Source organism: Ranitomeya variabilis, chromosome 3, assembly GCF_051348905.1.
Source record: "Ranitomeya variabilis isolate aRanVar5 chromosome 3, aRanVar5.hap1, whole genome shotgun sequence".
Classification (NCBI taxonomy): Eukaryota; Metazoa; Chordata; class Amphibia; order Anura; family Dendrobatidae; genus Ranitomeya; species Ranitomeya variabilis.
Window position 1 is genome coordinate 670,575,129 of NC_135234.1, and position 13,619 is coordinate 670,588,747.

At 41.5% G+C, this 13,619-nt stretch overlaps 1 protein-coding gene across 5 annotated transcripts in view; it reads left to right on the plus strand.

Annotated features, from left to right (window-relative positions):
• The window catches only part of ZNF385A (zinc finger protein 385A), a 240,422-nt gene that overhangs the window by 196,761 nt on the left and 30,042 nt on the right, over nucleotides 1–13,619 (plus strand). The window lies entirely within an intron of this gene.

A 13,619-nucleotide genomic window follows, 5' to 3' on the forward strand; every position in this document is an offset into this window, starting at 1 on the left:
ATTACATTTTATACCTACTTATGTTTTTTTACCACGATGGGCCATATATTGCTATAATGTTCATCTGCTTTCTCCTGCACAGCTTGTCACTTTCTTTATTCCTAACTTTTTATATAGTTAACACTTTGGTTGCCAGCAGGATTCGCCTTATGTTAAGATGCTTCTGATTGCTTGTAAATGGTGATTGAAACTTGTGTCCGAGCCAAGAGATTTCAGAGCGCGGCGGCGCTCAGGAGTCACCCCACATACAATGGCAATTAATTGTGGCAGACCCATAGCTCTGTCTGATTGATTCCCATGTAATCTGCCTCCGCTAGCTCTAGTTGACTGTCCTGCTTGGAACAGCTGTCCGAACAGCTGGGCCGCTGAAAATGATATTTTAGCTCTCCCGCACCCTACAGAGGAGGGGGAAGTAAATCGAGAGGTGCACACCCCTGGGAGTGCTTTTGTTTATTTCCCATTCACAGCTGCATGATTCGATTGAAGACAAAAATCCAGAGGAGATTGGACCAGAATTTATTATCTCCATAGATGTGTAGCCATAGATGTGATTTCAGGAACATCTGTCTCAATGAAGCTGCTGCTGACTTTGGATTGTGTCAGATAACGCAGCCTTGCGCATATTGCAGTCCTCCTTTCCTTCCAGTTCTGTGATGGTATCTTAAACATTTGCATAGTAGGCCTTGTTTCAGATTCCCTTACCAAGAGAATCATCTAGAAGTATTTAGAAAGTCAGCATCAGATGAAGGCCTCTTCCTGAGTCTTCCTTATCTACAAACGGGCTATCCTGAAAGAATCACCCCCTGGGGAAATGAACCACTGCTCAGATACTTCACATTATTAACTGGTTCATGTTGGAAACATCTGCTATGTTAGCGGTTGTCCTACATCCTCAGAGCATTGCTCTCCCCTAGACAGTCAGGAGATACTTTATAAGGCCAGGGTCACACAATCTAAGATTCGCTCATCCTAGAGAATCCCGTCAATTATGCTAATGACACTGTGATCACAGTCTGATCAGATTTTGATGCGATTGTTAGCATAGTGTGATACAATTCTCTCGGATGAGAAGAAGATGGAGAAGAACATTTCTCCATCATCTTCATTCTGTAAGTATGGGAAAATCGGACTCCACTCAGATGTCATCTGAGTGCAGTCTGATGTTTTCCAAGCACCCATAGACTAGAATGTATGAGTGTCTTCCGACTTCAGAGTGAAATCACAGCATGTCAATGAAAAAAAAAAGGTCATCAGCATTGCCCCCTATAATAACATTAGTCTTGATTGGTATCTGATGAAAATCGGTTAGCACCCGCCCGATGTCTATAGTGGTGTGAGCAAGCCCTAACTCACCGAGTCACACGTGCGACTTTCGGTTAATTTAAAAACACCTGGTGTTGATATCTGTTAGGTTTTCCTAATTCAGCAGATCATGTCGGTTGTTCTAATCCCAGAATAATATCAGAGTGTAGTTCTCACTTTTTTCAACATATTCTCACATCAAATGGATGTGAAAGGCAGCTGAGTATTAATTGCTCTGAACATCATCATGATTCACAGCCATACTGTAAATGGTTGTTTATAAACCATAAAAAGCAGATCAGTGCTGATCTAGAGATCAGCTTTCTTTTTGCAGGTTGGTCATGCCCCCTACTTCAATTAGTTGTCTTATTCCATCTGGAAGAGGTTCCTGGAAGGGTCATGACAGTCTCACTTTCAAGGACTAGAACACAATGACAAGAGATTCCCTTTAATTTAATGTATTACCAAGTAAGTGATGACAGATGTGTAAGGAGACTTATAGGCCATGCACTGATCGTCTTGGAAATTGAATATGAAAATTTCTTCAGAGAGGAAAAGGACTAGAACTCTAGTGCCACCTATTGTAGCAATCCTAAAAGTCATTATTGATTTTTCAATCTGGTGCATTTAAGTTTAGACAAAAAAAAGTACTGATTTAGTAAAACTGTCTCAGTGTGTGTAAAATCACACTTGCGGCTCTTTGAGATGAATGTGTAATAATCTGTTCGTGTGCATCAGGAATCACACATGGAAAGCGCATAGACCTACTATAGCCAGTGTGCCAGCGCACATTGGCGCTTTTCCACATGAAATGATAGTCTGCATAGAAAAAAATCGGAAGGGGTGCTACCGTACTTTGGTCCATTTTAGGGACCAGAATAACGCATGCAATATCATGACATATTCTCCACCATCCATAATGATGACATGCACACAGAGCATCACATGGAGTAAGTCATATCTGCAATTTCTGCACGCCACTGGTCTGTTTTTAAATGGACCCGGCCTTTAAATTATTATCAAAGAGTTTGCCTGGCCTTAGGCTACAAGTCTGAAATCACTATATGTGACTGCAGACTTGTGAATACTCTTATCTCTCACACTGCGTGCTGTGAAGAATTTCTAGTGTCTGCACCAGGAACCGTGGGCACATGACTCAAGTATGTAATTTGCATACTTGCAGTCATGTGCCGACTAGACTTACTCTTGCATTGAGCGAGGCCAGACAAGTCTAGTTGGAATATGTCCGGAAGTATGCAACTCACATGACCACCCGGCGCCAACATCACCGGAGGAGGATCCTCACCACACGCAGTGCACGCAATGTGAAGATTTACAAGTCTGCAGTTACATAGAGTGACTGCAGACATGCAGCTTAAAGCCGCAGATTCCCTTTAGGATTTAATTTCTATCCCAAAAAATGAAAAGGTACCAAGAATGTCAAACAATGAATAATCATACCCTTGTATTTGCTCTGATAAATCAAGTGCCATCTCCTTAAAGGTGACTCAAATTTGGCATGTACAAGTGACGCATATTTTAGAACGGGGTGGCGCACAATAGCTACGGTATGTTGGAACTTGTGAGCCCAGCCAAAATGTCCGAGACACTTATACCTACTCCTAGACAGTGAGTTTGCTCTTGTTCGCTCTTGTAATAATTACAAAGTGGCAGAGATCTCCAGTGCCTTGCAGGGATCAATTGGAAAAAAAGGCGTCATAGATCTATGCTTTCTTCTATTTTTGCCGTGCAGCTAAAATTCCAGTCTTTCACAGTTCCCCTTACATTTGGTGAATAATGAGGATTTTCTATTTATATCGACAGCCCCTGTTTGTGCCATTCTGCGAGGAGACTGTAAAACTTGTTTAATTGCCTCTCCGCTTAGCACGAAAGTCTACGAGCTGATCCCCTGAATAAGATGAGGGTTCTGCACCATGGATCCCTGACAATCAATCACTGTTTATAGCCAAGTGTTAAATGAGTTTTTTACACATAAAGAATTAGATTACTTACCAATTCCTCTTGCCGCGGGCTGCATCATGTACTGTTAAATTGGTCAATTAGAGGAGCAGGACACCTTAGAAAACGCTGAGTTTCTTAAAATGAACCATTTACTGTGAATCTATCCTTTCCGTACAAAAAAATGTTATCGCCTGCTCCATTCTTCATGGAATCACCATTAATTCATTCGGAACTAATGACGTTGCTGAGGCATAAGGCCACAATTATCCCCGCTACCAGATGAAATAATAGGCTTGCTTCTCTTAAATACTTGTTCAACCCACAAAATAGAAGCTGTATGTGCGAGCAAACAATTGGTAGACAAGTATGGGTTTTCTATAATGGAGATTTTGCCTTTGGAATGTTTATGTCAATGATCTTGGCCCAAGATCTTCATGGGGAGGTATAATAAGACTAACTGTTCATTACATGGGTCAGAGATCAAAAAAACCCATAATAATGTTTAACAGAAGGGAAAGATAGTGCAAGGATGGTATATAATACCGCATAATAATACCGCACATGTGCCTTACAATTCTAAATGTTTTATGCAATGTTTCGTTCCAAATCCCAATGGCTCTGTTGATTCTTGTTTTTAGACCTTGGATTTAACGAAATTGAACCATATGTCTGTTTTCCTAGAGCCATTTATTTTTACAAAAAATGTATGTATGGTTACAGGGCACAAACTTGATCGGTGCTTCGTCCGGTCATGCAGTGAGGAGGATCAGGGTTCTTGCTGCCCCGGTTCTAGTAACCGGTTAGAGTCCCATAGTGGGACCCTCATTCATCACCTACCGGTACTTTATGGAAAATTGCACCAGAATTATGTAATTTAGACAGTTTTTGCCCCTCACAGGACAGTTTTAAAGTATCCAGAAAAAGGGGACAAACTCTTAAAATGCACCAAAAAAGTGGGTATAAACTAAAATATTGGTCTAATTGAAGGCAATCAAGAAATAACTTAAGGAAGAGATAATTGTGTTGCGAGTGCCAATGTGATAAATTTAATTCATTTTCTGCCCGTATCCCTGGTCTAGATTAAGTTGTCCAATTTTAAGACATAATAAAAGGCATCTTAAAGGGGTTTTCTGGGCTTATGATATTGATAACCTATCCATGGGATAAGTCATCAATATCAGATCGGCGGGGTTTAATTCTAGACAATAGGAGCTGAAACACTCGAGCCTTTTTTTTATTTCTGCAATGGAGTGGTGCAACTAATGTAAGTTCACTGACCTTAGTAATATACTCACTAGCTGCTGTCTTCAACTGTTCCTGACACTGATCTGGCCCCTCGCCGCCACCATATGCCCACGACTTTTGAGTGAATGTAAGTCAGAGGTAATGGTCACAAGATTTCAGTGTACGTCTATGAGATCATCATTCTGAACTGATTCTGGCTCTCAGACTTACATTGGGTTGTGACTTCCGGATCGCCAAGCAAACAGTACAGCGATCTGGCAGGTCCGACCACAGTGGTGTCTATAACGATGAGAGGGAGGCTGGCGAGTATAATACTATGGGCCGGGAACTTAGTGGCACCACTCCAGAGCTGCAATAAAAACCCCGCTGGAGTGGTGCTTTAACAAAGAGAAATACTTAGGTCTCACGTAGATGTCCGTGGTGCTTTGGATCTTGGGGCGATCATGGACTGCAATGCACGGACTGACCGCAGGTTTCCTAACCCAAGCGTGATGGCCCCATAGAAATATATTGAGCTATCATGCTCCAGTTGGGAGACTTGCGGCCAGTCCGTGCATTGCAGTCCTGATCGGACCAAAACCATGGACATCTACATGAGCCCTAAGTTGCAGGGATGGACATACCATTGGTGCAGCCTTTACAGAGGCCAAAGAGGTAAAGGGCACCGTTTCTACTTCCAAGCAGCTTCTATCTCAGACACATAAAATGGTAAAATGGTGCATTATTGGACTGCAAATGGCCCTGTGAGGTAGTGACAGGTATTATATGCGAGGGTCGCTATGTATCTCCTAAGATGCGCATAGAAGAGTATTAAACCCACTGCAGTGCACTGCAGTCACAGGGATAGCTGTGGCTGCAGTGCAAAATAAAAGTAAGTGTGGACCTGATTGAGTTATTTGACCAAGTCAATGTTCAGGAAAACCCGTTAAGGGCTTTTATTTTTGGGGTGAACTACAGGATGGTAGTGGGGCAGTTCACTCCCTCCGGACCGGGTCTTACAAGTGGCCCATGGCCACAGATTCCATTTAAAAACTCTGCAGCAAAGGGTTGGGGGTGTCAGTGTTTGTTTGCAAGTGGTAGAGCAGGTGGCTCTGCAACGTCCAGCTTGTGTGAGGTAACACAGAGCCAAGAGCAGTGAACGCCTGGCACCCCGCAGTGTAGTACGGTGGTGCAGTCGCCCTTGGCAACCGGTCTGGTATACGGACTCTTTTGATGTCCCGGCTGCGATCCAGATTATACCATGTGCTGTTCATTGTGTGAGTTGTTTGGACATTAAACACGTTTGCTGTGAACGTTCCTGTGGTCCCTGCCTATCTGTCACACTGCACCAACCCCGCTGCACTATACTCCATATACTGTCCTTGCACAAGAGCCCTCTGAAGTACCTTTACTTTTGCAGGTGTCATTGTGATTCTTTTTAGTATAAATGGTGTGAAATATTTTTCTAGTATACCTGATAAGCCAACAGTACCTATTTATCACTTTCCTTTTGTGTCCTACCCTTTGCATTGAGTCGCTACCACCAGTGCCAAATCTGTATATGGCTCCTCTGGAGGTCAATGAGTGTTGTACAGTGATATCACCTTCCACCCCAGTTTTAGCATAGGTTGGTAGGGAGAACAAGCAATATTCTTTACTAATGAAATTGAGAGCCATAAATGTATTAGGAAAACGTTCCAAACCATTTATGCTGTTGGTTTCCCAGAAAATAATTGTCACAGTAGGTGAGGTTTCAGAACGTGCATTGGCAGCAGCGATAGGGACATCTCCCACAGAATCGCTCCATAGCCTCTCCATTAAATATAAATTCACCTTTTATTCCGGATTCTGTTCCTTGCTGGTAATGTGCGTAAGGTAATTGTTTAATGCGTGCACGTCTTATGAAATTGATTAATGCTTCTCTACTAATGAAATTTCCTTTTTCTACTGTTGAAAGAAAAATCTTTAATGAAAGCATAAGTAAAATTAAAGCTGAAGATTATCTAGGTTGAGCATATCTATTTCTTTGACTAAGAAAAGCAAAAATATTTTTTTCTTATTTCTAAGGATCAAAGTGAATAAAAGCATTTAGAAAGTTTTAATACAATATGTTGCGAAACATTAGAGATATTTTAAATAGATTTTTTTTTTAAATAAAATCTGAGTTTCTGAAGGGTAGAAATAAAGATTACGTGAGATGAATGAATTGGCCACAGCTTGACTGTGCAGCAAATGAGAATTCCTTCCAGAACTGAAAATTCCATTTACGATGGCAGGGCAAACTATTAATGGTCCTGGTAATCTAGTAAGTTTCCGCAATTCTGCTCTGTAAGGGTAGACTGCCAGCAGAGTCCTGTTAATATACCATATGCTTCCTCGGTGCAAGAAGCTGCCAAGGTGTTAGAAGATGAAAATATTACAAACCTGTATTATGGCAATTCACCTTCTGCTTGGGTTATAAAATAAAATATGATAGTATGAGCAATTTAAAATAATGTTCATCCCCGGCTGAAAAAATAAGAAAACTCTCAGAACTCACCATTCCCGTGTCCGCAAGCAAGTCTATGCTGCTCTCGGTGTCTGGCATTGGCTACAGTACTGACGTCACGATGACATTGTGACTGCCAATCAGTGAGCTTAGTGGTTCTGAAAATGGATTTCCTTCTACATTGGCAGAGCTGCTGAGCTCACTGATTGGCTGACACTGTGTCAACATGACGTCAGCAGCCAATGCCAGACATCGGAGAGCATCAGCGGACACTTGCTGGCAGACTCAGTGTGGGTGAGCACAGCGAGGTTTATTATTTTTTAACATGCTGCAACCTGGGGTCAAATATTATCTTAGAGGGATGAACCCCTTTAACTATAAAGATGTTGAAGCCATACCCTACCCAAAGACAATAGGGCAAAAAGTAAAGATGTGGAACCTATAATATTTAGGGAGACCATGTTACAGATATTGCATTTAGGCTCAGGACATTTGTGCCACGTAAAGGTGTAGCAGTATTAAAATCATACTTGCCTTCTTTTGGAAGGGGGTATGTGGGAGATTTTTTCCATAATCACACCCCCTTTTTACAGTCCATGCCCGATTTTCCTCCTCACCAAATTCTAGCATCACAGGCAGGAAACTTTCTATGAATGGTACTTTCTGTGAGATTTCTGGTGTGGGAGCTTTTATGGTGCCCCATAGATTTGCCAACTTTTTCAAGAGTCCAGGTGTTCTGCACTTTTTTCAGGAGCCTCCTGGACTTTCTGGGAAAGTTGACAACTATCATTACGTGACACATGATAAGTGAGGGGACCTGTTATGGAATTCGTCTTGGTTCTCAGAAGCATCAGTATACTCCTCTGAAGCCCCTTGATTTCCTGCAAATGTACACATAAGTCATTGGTCGGAGTTTACAGACAGATTAGTATGTTTTATTCTCTACACATAAAGAATCAGCACCATATGTGGGTTGACTTGTCAGAAGGGTAGGATTAGTTAATAACTTCCAGCCATGTATCTTCAGAACACCATGAACAGTTTGGAGGGCAGCAATCTGAAAAGTGAAATGAATATGTGAGATCACAATTTAGCTATCCTCGCAAATATTATCATAACTAAAAGAGTCTGCAGTTACTCTCCAATCACCTCCTTGGATGTGCTACATAGTCTATACGTTATGATGAGCTGGACCAATATTACTAGTCACCTCATTTTAATTATTGGTGAGCCACAACCCATAATTTCATTGCGGTTTTTCATATGATGCTTATAAAGTTGATTAAAAAGTCAGCAATTATCTCAGCATCGTTTCATTTCTCCTTGGTTGGGCTTGTGGCTTCGTAACTTCGTAAGTCCAACCTTTCTGGCAACAAGACGCTTGACAGATTCTTCTCTGTCCCGGGAGACTTCTGCTGTGTTGTGGATGGGTCCAGCCAAGAATTTTTCAGAGGCGACTTCCTGTTAATCCCCAGTTATCTAAACACTGAACTGAGGCAGCGTGGGGGGATATTAAGCGTATGTCGAGTCAATGGCAGCCAAAAGGGAAAACTGCTTTCTCCTTCTGCTCTTTCAACTGTTTTTCTCTGCTCCTTTTTGCTATTTGCACAAACAATATCATCTTGTTTTGAATTATTTTTTTACATTTTCTCTCTAACCAGCCTACAATATTGAATGTCCTTTACTATCCCGGCACCTTTTATTTTATTTTCTTCATTTGTTCCTTCTATGCACTATTTCCTAATCATGCACCTATACAATTGTCTTATATTTATCGCTTCATGATAAAGCCTTGTAGTGCAATAAACCAGAACCACAGATTTTGATAATATATCCATCTCCCATCTACTTTATATGGAAAGGAAAGTCACAAATTTTTAGATATACTGTGTTCTTAAAGGGAATCTATTAGCAGGTTTTTCACATATAATCTGAGGGCAGCATGACGTAGGGCCCGAGACACTGATTTCAGTGATATGTCACTTATTACGCTGCGTTCTGATCTTTCAATACAATGAGTGTTTTATCAGTAGAAGATTATCACTAGAAGACCACAGCTCCCATGCATCCTGGTCAAACTCCGCCTTGCAAATTAGTGTCAATATACACTGTGCATAGAAAGCTGTGGTGTGGGCGGGGTTAGCTTTTGAGCTCTGCTACATACTGCATCTAAAAACTCTGATTGTATCACAACTGCTGCACCCAGTAAGCTAAATGATACATCACTGGAATCAGGGTGTATTTCTCTACATTATGCTGCTCTCAGATAAGGTAGTGAAAATCTGGTGACAGATTCCCTTTAAAGAGTTACATAAAATCATAGGGCACATTTGTCAATATGGTGTACTGCATCTAGACTGAATTTACTGACCATCGGCAAGTTTTTGTGTCCTACATCACCAGTGTCAGGATCCCCCCTTTTTAGCATAAAACACTTGTAGAAAGGTGGAGGTTTTAGTCTCTCCTTACCAGCATTCTGGTAGAGTTTTTTTTAAATTTGTAACATTTTTACATACCATATATTCTTTTTTGGCATTTTTTCAGTCCTATAATAAAAAGACTATGGTAAAATGACCAGCATAACCACAAAAATGCATATTCTTCCATAGACTTATCTGGTTGCAGCATTTTTGAGCCAAGAACACAACAAAAATGGCAATAACAAAGTCACAAAAATGCAGTAAAACACAGTGTATTACATTATAAAGCCCTGCGCCCTGAACTTATACCCACGTCTTTGAAAAAAAGTTCATTATTGAAATCTTTTCTATGAATGACTTTTCTCGTGTAGCAGAATTCTCTGTAGCCAGATGTTGGTTTTTAGTTAAAAGGAAACGAGAAAGACACTGCACAGTTTTTTTCTGTTTGATCATTTTTACAGTTTTTGGTCTTTTTTTTTAAATACCAAAATTAAATGTAATTTATTATGCATTTTTCCACTGGCTTATATACTGATGAGCCCTATAGGAAACCTTTTGGAGACTCTAAAGCCCCCTGTACACATTAGATAGCTATGTCACTAGACTCTTTCGTCCACTCCACCAAGCGTTCCTGTTCCCGTGTTCTCTATGAGAAAGCCACTGCCAAAGACCCCTGGCGGTAACTTATCTCTAGAGAACAAAAGGATTAAAAGTCCAAAATTGAATATGCAGTATACTTAAAGGGAATCGGTCACCTCCTGGGACTCTTTTAAGCTATTACTATGGACATACAGGTGATAGAATTGTCAAAATAGTCCTACCTGTATGCCTCATAGCTGCTGTCTTGTTGCTGAGAAATAGACTTTTAATCTTTTATGTTAATTAGTTCTTCCAGGCTCCGGGGAGTGCGGTGCCTGGAAGAAAACTCTGCCTCCGGTGTTAATTTGTGTACCACCCCCCTCCCATAAATGTCACAGTGCCATGTGACGTGCAGCTGTGGCATCAGAATTTCGCACCTGCGCCCTGCACTTGGGCTATTATACTTACTGTACCTTGTCTTCCCTTCAATGCCCATAGCAGGGTGGAAAAGGTAAGCATAATCGCGCGAGTGGAGGCAAGTAAAAAACATACTTGGTGGTAAGTCAAAGTATAACTCTTGCACCCATTCCAGAAATCTTTCTCTAATCCAGTTTCCTAGATTCCCTAGGCAGTTCTCTACATTCCCTGTCATGGAAAATAGTTAAAAAAATACCTATTCTCACTATTTCCAAAACTACGAATAAAAATGTATCCTGAAATGCTTCATACTTATAGTGTCTTGGACGCATGTTATCAGCGAGGCAACGAATGAGAGAATTCTCCAAGAATACATTTAATTTATACCTCTCTGTTAGTCAGTGTGGCTAAAAAGCCAAAAATGTCATACAATGAAATCTTGGCCTAGACGCCCGGCTGTCAACACCCGCACTACAGCCAGCAAGGTCTGTTAGTGTTTGAGAGTCCGGCATGTGGTGTAACGACTCTGTATGTTTACATGCATTTAATTGTTTGTGTACACGGATGTATTTAGAACGAGGAGACATGTTATAGGCAGCCGCTCTTCACATGCCTCTGCGGACTGCAGCGTGGGAACGTAGACTTAGATAGCTGACCCCAGGTCACTGGCGATAAAAATAGTTTACGTAAGGTTCCCTGGTTGTATATATAACTTCTACATGGCCGACATTGCAATCACTCTGAGCTGCTCTTGTTTCTTGTGGATTTTCCAATATTTCTTGGAGACTCTTCATCAGGAGCAGCATTCCATTGTGGCAGTGCTTTACAGCTCTTAAGCCAACATCGTTATCTTGACGTGAATGTATCATCTGATTTATACTAATTAGAAACATACTGAAGCATATTTTTTATCTTCTGACTGTAGATGTTTTCTTCTTGTAGTGGTGTCCATCATACTCCTGGTCTACACCATGGCCATTCTGCCACTATGAGAGAGGACATGCTTAGTAACCTGCGCAGAACGCTGCGTCCCTGTGCAGTTTTCGTATTGTCTGAAGCACGTCCCCTATTTCCGCGATTCCGTTAGCAATGATTATTTTGAAGGCCACATAAAGGTTGTAATGAGCTGACAAACAGGCATTTTGTTTGCTTCTTGGCCGACCGCTGCTATGTTTACAAGGGCCAATGATTGGGAATGATCCTTCATCGGAATGCCCGTTAAGCCGGTTATTGGCCCATGGAAAGAGCGGGGAAGGGCGCTGACTCAGATTGTTAGGTCCCACGGTTTGGCTGCAGTTTGCAAGAGAAGACTGATGGAGCCTGAGAAAAAGCCTAGATGATCTCTACCATGAGTGTCCCACTGGGGGTCAATAAAAACATTAAAAAAAACATATAAATGGCGTAATGTTAATCCACAAGTGAGGTTATTTCAGTTTAAAGGGGCTGTCTGATCATAAGGTGCAAACCTGCAGTCCCTCTTTGTGACTGCAGACTTGTGAATCCTCACATCGTGCACACTGTGAGGATTCTCCGGTGCCAGGAGCGGTCGGTCATGTGATTGCGCGTATGAGATATGTGTACATGTGGTCACTTGCAGACTAGAGGAGCATGGCCTCGCTTAAAGCAAGTGTATTTGCTGGAAACATCCTAGTCAAAATGTAGCCAGGAGTATGCATATTGCATATTAGGATGACCGGCCGCTCCTGGCACTGGCACCAGAGAATCCTCACAGCACACAGTGCTCGCAATGTGAGGATTCACAAGTCTGCAGCCACATAGAGTGACTGCAGACATGTAGCATAAATCCAGACAACCCCTTTATGATAGGAATAATAGGATTTCCTAAATCTCCTGTGTTAAGCTGCCCATACAAGTCAGCTAGGTGTTGGCATAACGCCCATTCGGGTGACGTATATATCGCTCCCTCCTACTCCCCCATTTGGCCTGACCAAGCATTAATATGTTGAGGTGTTTACATTCAATCTGCCCAATACTTCTCATTTATCAGGAGAGAGTCGGAAGACCCCCATAAGTATTAGATGGTCGCCCGGTCCCACCAAGCTTCGTGAGCTCAGACCACTTTATTATGTATGATGGCCGGTACATCAAGGTTATTTCACACCTTTGGCAGAGCCGATCTCTAGAAGCTTTCCTCAGATGTCCCAAAGGAAAAATTCCTACTTGTCAGCAAATGCAGGAAAGAAACCAGATAAATAGTTGCTTTGCTCTAATTCTGCTGATATCACTATTTCAACATTTTTAGGACTGATTGGGAAATATTTTGTAACTTTTACATCACCTTTTACAAAATAATAATGCTACAAGTAAACCATATGGTTACCGCATCAAAAGTAGATGATTTTTTTGCCCTTATTTTATTCCTGCTGGTCTCCCGAGTATTCATGTTTTTTTTAAATGAAAAATAGTCACCAGGTTTCTGATACCTCATCTGAAATCATCATGATGTAGGGGCAGAGAATCTGATTCCTGCGATGCATCACCTACTATACTGTGTGCTGCAGTTTGATTAAAATCTGTTCTCTCTTCAGCAGATCTAGCAGTTCTCTAATGCTGAGCTCTGTATAACCCCGCCCACACCCCTGATTGACAGCTGCTGTGTACACTGTGTATAAGGAGAAAGCTGGCAATTAGTGTTGGGGGTGGGGTAGGACTACCTGGCAGCAGGTTTACTATATTCCTCTAGTGATAAACTCCTGCTGATAAAACAGTGATTTTATAAATAGTACATCCAACAAACCAGTAAGTGACACATCACTGGAATCAGGGTCTCTGTCCCTGCATCATGCTGCTCTCAGATCAGAAAGCACAAACCTGGTGGCAGATTTTATTTTAATACTCTTTATGGTTCTAGAGATATGGGCTTTTTTATTTAGCGCTGCTTTTTATGGTCTTTACCAAGGGGGCGGTGCTCACATGATTTTCTAGGGGAAGGATTTTAGGCTGCTCTGCATTATCACTTTCTTGGAAAGACCACAACATTAGTACTAAATATAAAGGTTCATACCTCTGAAAAACAGAATATTCAGGAGACAAGCAACAGCAAAAAAGAAACAGCGCCTTTTAGCAGCCCCCAGCTGTGAGCTTTAGCAAGGCTGGTTGTCAATAATGGGGGGGGGGAAACCCACGCCATTTTTTTAAATTATTTATTTAAATAATTTAAAAAAAACAGTGTGGGGACCCCTCTATTCTTGATAACCAGCCTTGTT